An 8,821-nucleotide genomic window follows, 5' to 3' on the forward strand; every position below is an offset into this window, starting at 1 on the left:
GGATCCTGAGATAGGTGGATAAAGGGCCCACACATTTCAACACTGACATCTATTTCTCATTTTTATCAATGTGCAATATTCATGATGCATACGGATAGAAAAACGCAAAAATCAGCCAAAGTAGCGACAGTGATTCAGCCTGTCTATCCCTCTGTATGTCTAAGGCATGTCTGTTGGTGCATGTATATTTTTGGTTATGTGTGTGGGTGTGTGTGTCTCTGCGTCTGTCGTTCTGTATATATGTCTCTGTGTATGTGCAACTGTCTGTGCAAATCATCACCATGAATTTTGTATGTGCTGGAACTTTTTAAAAAGACTTGGGGAAAATAATACGTTTGTGAACTTTGGTATTGGCTTTAGTTCAGTGGCAGTATCCTCGACTGAAAAACGCAAAAGACAGCCAAAGTTGCAGCAGTGACCCTGCCTGTCTATCCATCTATTTGTCTAAGGCAATCTTTGTATATCTTGATCTGGGTGTCATTGTACATCAGTCATTGATTGTTGGTATGCAGGTGCAGCAGGTGGTGAAGAAGGCAAATGGCATGTTCCTCTTCATAGCTAGCGGATTTGAGTATAGGAACAGGGAGGTCTTACTGCAGTTGTACAGGTCCTCCGTGAGGCCACACCCGGAATATTGTGTTCAGTTTTGGTCTCCGAATCTGAGGAAGGACGTCCTTGCTTTTGAGGGAGTACAGCGAAGGTTCACCAGCATGATTCCCGGGATGGCAGGATGACATATGAGGCGAGACTGGATGAACTGGGCTGGTATCCACTGGAGTTTAGAAGAATGAGAGGAGATTTCAAAGAAACATGTAAAATTCTGACGAGATTGGACAGCTTAGAGGCTGGAAGAATGTTCTCGCTGCTGGGGAGTTCGAGACCAAGGATCACAGTCTTTGAGTAAGGGGTAAGCCATTTAGCAACGGGATGAGGAGAAACGTTTTCACTCAGAGAGTGGTTAACCTGTGAAATTTTCTACTGCAGAAAGTCGTTGCGGCCAGTTCGTTAGATATATTCAAAAGGGAGTTAGATATGGCCCTTACGGCTAAAGGGATGAAGGGGTATGGAGAGAAAGCAGGAAAGGGGTACTGAGGTTGAATGATCAGCCATGATGTTATTGAATGGTGGTGCAGGCTCGAAGCGCCGAATGGCATATTCCTGCAACTAATTTCTATGTTTCTATGTTTCTATGTTGATGCGTGTATATTTTTGGTTATTTTATGTGTGTGTGTCTCTGTGTATGTGCAACTGTCCGTGGAAATCATCACCATGAATTTGGTGCGTCCTGGAACTTTTAAAAAAATCTTGAGGAAAATAATGCGGTTGTGAAATTGAAGCTCCGTCTGCACCCTCGGGTGGATGTCCCAGAGCATTACTCGAAAAAGAATAGGAGAGTTGCCCCCGTGTCAATATCACTAAAAATGTTCGAAAATGCTCCCTGAAACCCTCTGTGTATGTGTGTGTCTGTGGGGGTGGAGTTGAAGCCCAAATTCTGACAGAGACAAAGCCCGTTTCTGCCAGGCCCAGGATGGCCGAGTGGTTAAGGTGTTGGACTTAAGGTCCAATGGAATTATAACTGCGAGGCTTCGAATCCCACAACTGGTAATTGCTTAATTAAACAGAGATTACTTCCCATGCTGCTCAGTGATACCCGATTTCCATCTGTTGCATTTGCATGTTTCGGTGACACTCTGAGCAGATAATGAAAGGTGTCTGTATCGCTCAGTCTCTGCCTCTCTCTCTTTTTAGAGAGCTATGCATGTGTTTGAGTCAATGTCTCTCTTAGTCTGCCACTTGTCCAGTTCTGTTCCAAAGGGATTCTCTCAGACTCCCTATCTGACCGTCTCTCTCTTTCCCATCATCTCTTTCTGTGTTGGTCCCTGTCTCTAACCTGATGAGTCATATCATCATTTTATGTTTTTGTTTCTATGTCTCTCTCTCTATCTGTCTTTCTCTCTATCTGTCTCCCTTTTTGTCTCTGTCTTTTTCTTGTCAATCCATCACTATTTGCCTCCCTCTCTTTATGGAGCACGCAAACACATCTCTGTGTATGTAAGTATTTGCGTGTTTGTCTCAGTCAGTCTGAACCTCCCTCTCAGTCTAAAACTTTCTGTCTCTCTCTGTCTCTATCTCGCTGTCTCTCTCTCCCTGTTTCCCTGTTTGCCTCTGGTTCTCAATGTGTCTGTCTCTTTCTCACGGTGTCCAGTTCTGTTCGAATGGGATTCTCTCAATCTCTCTGTCTCTCTCTTTCACATCATCTCTGTCTGTCTATGCCTCTGCCTGTCTGTATCTCTTTGCCTATCGCTGTTAGTTCCTGTCTCGAATCTGCTGAGTATTTCCATCATTGTCTGTTTATATCTTTGTCTCTCTCTCTCTCTATCTGTCGCTCTCTCTCTATCTGTCTCGCTCCTTGTCACTGTCATTAACACTGTCTTTGTCTCACTCTTTCCCTCTCTCTCTTTATAGAGCACACACAATTCTCTGTATATGTATGTGTTTGATTCTTTTTCTCACTGCGTCTGCCTCTCCTTCTGAGTCTCACATTTTCTGTCTCTCGTTGTCTCTATCTCGTTGTCTGTCTGTCCCTGTTTGTCGGTTTGTCTCTGTCTCTCAATGTGTCTCTCTACTTCTGATGGAGTCCAGTTCTCTTCACAGCTCGATTCCTGCTCTGACCAAACCCACATTCGTTGGTATAGTGCTTAGTATCCCGGCCTGTTATGCAGAAGGCAGGGTTTCAATTACCCAACAGGCAGGAAGCTTTTTCAAAATGCAGGATTTTACTTCTGTTTCTTGGGAAAGATTCACATTAAAAAGTTCCAGTGCAATACAGAGCAGTAAAAATACAGGAAGAGGAGATTTTTTCAGAATTCTGTGTCATCTGCTGCAGATGGTGGATGACTGAGTTTTATCTGAGTAACATTTAAAGACATAATGAGTTGGCGTGGCTGAGCGGTTACAGCGATGGACTAGAAAATCCATCGTATTTTCCCCCTGCAGGTCGAATCCTGCCGACTACGATTCTCAGCATTTTTCATTCCATTTCGCAATTTAATCAGCTCTCTGCAAAACTCATCCTGAGATCGAAGGAATAACGTCCCACACCTTTCAAAACTGTCATTTTTTAAATCATTTTTATTAAACTGCAATATTCACGATACTTACGTATAGAAAAACGCACATATCAGCCAAAGTTGCGACAGTGATTCAGCCTGTCTATCCCTCTATATGTCTAAGACATCTGCGCATGTCCGTTGGTGCGAGTATATTTTTGCTTATGTGTGTGTGTGTCTGTGTCTGTCTATCTGTATATATATATATATCTGTGTATGTGCAACCGTCTGTATAAATCATCACCATGAATTTGGTATGTCATGGAACTTTCTAAAAAACTTGAGGAAAATAATACGGTTGTGAACTTTGGTATCGGCTTTGGTTCAGTGGCGGTAATCTCGACTGAATCAGGAGTTTGTGTGTTCAAGTCGGACTCCTGAGACTTGAGCAGATAATCTTGGCAGACACTCAAGTGCAGTACTTGGGGAATTTTGCATTGTTGAAGCTGTTGACTTTCGGAACAAATGTTAAATTAAAGCTCCGTCTGCAACCTCGGGTGGATCACAGCATTACTCGAAAAAGATTAGGAGAGTTGCCCCCGTGTCAATATTATTAAAATGTTCCTAAATACTCACTGAAACCCGATGTGTATGTGTGTGTCTGTGGGGTGAGTTGAAGACCAGATTCTCACTGAGACAGAATCGAAACACTGGAAGGACCAGGCTGGCCGAGTGGTTAAGGCGTTGGCCTTAAAATTAAATGGGATTTTCCCACGAGGGTTCGTACTCGAATCTCTTTACTTTATCACTGATTTCCTCCCATGCTGATCAGTGATACCTGATTTTCATCTGTTGAATCAACAATTTTCTGTTACTCTGTGACACTCTGAGCCGATCATGAAATAAAATTGTAAAATGTATCTGTGCATCTCAGTCTCTGCCTTTCTGTCTTTAGAGAGCTGTGCATGTGTCTGTGTGCTTGAGTCTGAGTCTGCCTCTCTCTGATTCACTCTGTTTGTGCCTGTTTCTCTGTTTGTCCCTGTCTCTAACCTGATGAGTATTTTCATCATTTTCTGTTTTAGAAACATTGAAACATGGAAAATAGCTGCAGGAGTAGGCCATTAGGCCCTTCGAGCCTGCGCCGTCATTCAATATGTTCATGGCTGATCATTCCTTCAGTTCCCTTTTCCTGCTTTCTCTCTATACCCCTTCACCCCCTTATCCGTAAGGGCCATATCTAAATCCCTCTTGAATATATCCAATGAACTGGCATCAACATCTCTCTGCGGCAGGGAATTCCACAGGTCAACAACTCTGTGAGTGAAGAAGTTTCTCCTCATCTCAGTGCTAAATGGCCTACCCCTTATCCTAAGACTATGTCCCCTGGTTCTGGACTTCCCCAACATCGAGAACATTCTTCCCGCATCTAACCTGTACAGTCCCGTCAGAATCTTGTATATTTCTATGAGATCCCCTCTCATCATTCTAAACGCCAGTGAATAAAGGCCCAGTTGATCCAATCTCTCCTCATATGACAGTCCTGCCATCCTTGGAATCAGTCTGTTGACAATATCGGACCGAGTCAGCATGGATTTATGAAAGGGAAATCATGCTTGATGAATCTTCTGGAATTTTTTGAGGATGTAACGAGTAGAGTGGACAAGGGAGAACCAGTGGATGTGGTGTATTTGGACTTTCAATAGGCTTTTGACAAGGTCCCGCACAAGAGATTGGTGCACAAAGTCCAAGCGCATGGTATTGGGATTAATGTACTGACGTGAATAGAGAACTGTTTGGCAACTGGTTTGCTGCACTCCCTCAATGGCAAGAACGTCCTTCCTCAGAATAGGAGAGCAAAACTGAACACAATAAAGCAGGTCTGGCCTCACTAAGGTCTTGTACAACTGCAGTAAGGTCTCCCTGCTCCTATATTCAAATCCCCTAGCTTGAAGTCCAGCATACCATTTGCCTTCTTTACCGCCTGCTGTACCTGCGTGCCCACTTTCAGTGACTGATGAACCATGACACCCAGGTCTCGTTGCACCTCCCCTTTTTCTAGTCTGCCTCCATTCAGATAATATTCTGCCTTCGTGTTTTTGCCCCCAAAATGCATAACCTCACATTTATCCACATTATACTGCATCTGCCATATATTTGCCCACTCACCTAATCTGTCCAAGTCACCCTGCAGCCTCTTAGCATCCTCCTCACAGCTCGCACCGCAGCCCAGTTTAGTGTCATCTGCAAACTTGGAGATATTACACTCTATTCCTTCAACCAAATCGTTAATGTATATTGTAAAGAGTTGGGGTCCCACCACTGAGCCCTGCGGCACCCCACTAGTAACTGCCTGCCATTCTGAAAAGGACCTGTTTATCCAGATTCTCTGCTTCCTGTCTGCCAACCAGTTCTCTATCACATCAGTACATTAATCCCAATACCATGCGCTTGGATTTTGTGCACCAATCTCTTGTGCGGGACCTTGTCAAAAGCCTACTGAAAGTCCAAATACACCACATCCACTGGTTCTCCCTTGTCCACTCTACTCGTTACATCTTCAAAAAATTCCAGAAGATTCGTCAAGCATGATTTCCCTTTCATAGATCTATGCTGAATCGGTCCGATCCTGTCACTGCTTTCCAAATGGGCTGCTATTTCATCCTTAATGATTGATTGCAACATTTCCCTCACGACTGATGTCAGGCTAACCGGTATAGACTTACCCGCTTTCTCTCTCCCTCCTTTTTTAAAAAGTGCCGTCACATTAGCTACCCTCCAGTCCATAGGAACTGATCCAGAGTTGATAGATTGTTGGAAAATGATCACCAATGCATCCACTATTTCCAGGGCCACTTGCTTAAGTACTCTGGGCTGCAGACTATCAAGACCCAGGGATTTATCGGGTTTTAATCCCATCAATTTCCCGAACACAATTTCCCACCAATAAGGATATATTTCAGTTCCTCATTCTCACGAGACTCACAGTCCCCTAGTAGAATTGGAAGGTTTTTTGTATCTTCCTTTGTAAAGACAGAACCGAATTATTGTCTCTATCTCTCTCTATATCTGTCTTTCTCTCTATCTGTCTTCCTCTTTGTCTCTCTCTTTGTCCCTGTCTTTGTCTCTGTCATTCCATTACTATTTGCCTCCCTCTCTTTATGGATCACACAAACACATATCTGTGTATGTATGTGTTTGAGTCTTTCTGTCATTCACTCTGACCCTCCCTCTCAGTCTCACTCTTTCTGTCTCTCTTTGTCTCTATCTCGCTGTCTGTCTCTCCCTGTTTCACTGTCTCTCAACTTATCTGTCTCTTTCTCACGATGTCCAGTTCTGTTCCAATGGGATTCTCTCAGTCCCACTGTCTGACTGTCTTTCTCATTCCCATCATCTCTGTCTGTCCATGTCTCTACCTGTCTCTCTCTTTGCCTGTCTCTGTTAGTTCCTTTCTCTTACCTGCTGAGTATTTCCATCATTTTCTGTTTATATCTCTGTCTATCTCTCTATCTGTCGCTCACTCTTTCTCTGTCTCTCTCTTTGTCACTGTCTTTCTCTCACTCTTTCCCTCTCTCTCTTGAAAGAGCACACACACACACATCTCTGTATATGTGTTTGTTTGAGTCTTTTTCTTACTCAGTCTGCCTCTCCTTCTCAGTTTCATACTTTCTGTCTCACGTTGTCTCTATCTCGCTGTCTGTCTCTCCCTGTTTGTCGGTTTGTCTCTGTCTCTCAATGTGCCTGTCGACTTCTCATGGTGTCCAGTTCTGTTCACAGCTCGATTCCTGCTCAGACAAAACAAATACCCGTCAGTTCCTCGTTAGTATAGTAGTTGGTATCCCTTCCTGTCACGCATGAGGTCGAGGTTCAATTCCCCGACGAGGGTGGAGCTTTTTCAAAATGTTGAATATGACTTCGATATGTCCTGGAACTTTATAAAAAGACTTGCGGAAAGAAATACAGATATCGGCTTTGGTTCAGTGGCAGCATTCTCGACTAAATCAGGAGGCTGTGTGTGTAAGTCCGACTCCTGAGACTTGAGCATATAATCTTGGCTGACACTCAAATGCAGCACTTGGGGAATTTTGCATTGTTGAAGCTGTTGACTTTCGGATGAAATGTTAAATTGATGCTCCGTCTGCACCCTCGGGTGGATGTGAAAGTTTCCAGAGCATTACTCGAAAAAGAATAGGAGAGTTGCCCCTGTGTCAATATTACGATAAATATTTGAAAATGCTCATTGAAAACCTCTGTCTGTGAGAGTGGAGCTGCAGCCCATATTCTCACAGAGACAAAATCCGAATACTGACAAAACCAGGATGGCCGAGTGGGTTAGGCGTTGGACATAAAATCCAATGGAAGTATAGCTGCGTGGGTTCGAACCCCACTCCTGGTAAATCTTTAAATTCAAACCGATTTCCTCCCAACCTGCTCAGTTATACCTGAATATATTCTATTGAATCTGTACATGTCGATAACTTTATTACATTCTCAACTGACAAAGAAATGGGATTATGCAATGTTTCTGTGCCTCTCACTCTCTGTCTTCAGGGAGCTCTTTCTGTGTTTGTGTTTGAGTCTGACTCACTCTGCCTGAGGAATTACAAGCTGAATATAGGGAGCTGGGAGCAAAATTAACAAATAGGACCTCAAAGGTAGCAATTTCAGGATAGCTACCACTGCCAACTGCCAGTTAGAGTAGGAATCGCAGGATAGCTCAGATGAATGTGTGGTGCAGAAGGGAGGGCTTCAATTTCCTGGGACATTGGAACCGGTTCTGGGGGAGCTGGGACCAGTGCAAACCGGACGCTTTGTACCTGTGCAGAACCAATGTCCACAGGGGAGAGTTTGCTCGTGTTGTTGGGGAGGGGTTAAATTAATATGGCAGTGGGATGGGAAACTATGCAGTGAGACAGAGGGAAGTAAAATGGGGGCTGAAAAGTAAAGGTGGAGGGCAGAGAAACCCAAGGCAAAAATCAAAAAGGGCCACATTGCAGCCAAATTCTAAAGGGACAAGGTGTGTTAAGGTAACAAGCCTGAAGGTACTGTGCCTCAATGCAAGGAGTATTCGTAATAAGGTGGACAAATTAACTGCACAGGCAGCAATTAATGAATATGATGTAATTGGCATCACGGAGAAATGGCTCCTGGGTGACGAAGTCTAGGAACGCAACATCCAGGGAGATTCACCATTCAGGAAGGATAGACAGAAAGGAAAAGGAGGTGGGGTGGCATTGCTGGTTGAAGAGGAAATTAACGCAATAGTAAGGAAGGACATTCGCGTGGATACTGTGTGGGTGGAGCTGCGGAATATCAAAGGGAAGAAAACGCTAGTGGGAGTTGTGTATCACCAAACAATCGTAGTGAGTTTGGGGACAGCATCAAACAAGAAAGTCGGGATGTGTGCAACATAGGTACAGAAGTTATCATGGGAGACTTTAATCTACATATAGATTGGGCGAACCAAACTGGTAGCAATACGGTGGAGGAGGATTTGCTGGAGTGGATTCGGGATGGTTTACTTGACCAATATGTCGAGGAACCATCTAGAGGGCTGGCCATCCTAGACTGGTTGATGTGTAATGAGAAAGGAATAATTAGCACTCTTGTTGCGCGAGGCCCCTTGGGAAAGAGTAACCACAATAAGGTTGAATTCTTTATTAAGGTGGAGAGTGAAACAATTAATTCTGAGACTGGGGTCCTGAACGTAAGGAAAGGTAACTTCGAAGGTATGAGACATGACTTGGCTAGAATAGACTGGGAAATAATACTTA

The 8,821-nt window shown here is 43.9% G+C and overlaps 1 non-coding gene across 1 annotated transcript; it reads left to right on the top strand.

Moving 5' to 3' along the window:
- The first annotated feature begins 7,360 nt into the window (after nucleotides 1–7,360).
- On the top strand, nucleotides 7,361–7,443 carry trnal-uaa (transfer RNA leucine (anticodon UAA)). The gene has a single exon. It is a non-coding gene; the product is annotated as a tRNA-Leu (tRNA).
- The last annotated feature ends 1,378 nt before the right edge of the window (nucleotides 7,444–8,821 follow it).

Source organism: Pristiophorus japonicus, chromosome 23 (genome assembly GCF_044704955.1).
Source record: "Pristiophorus japonicus isolate sPriJap1 chromosome 23, sPriJap1.hap1, whole genome shotgun sequence".
Lineage (NCBI taxonomy): Eukaryota > Metazoa > Chordata > Chondrichthyes > Pristiophoridae > Pristiophorus > Pristiophorus japonicus.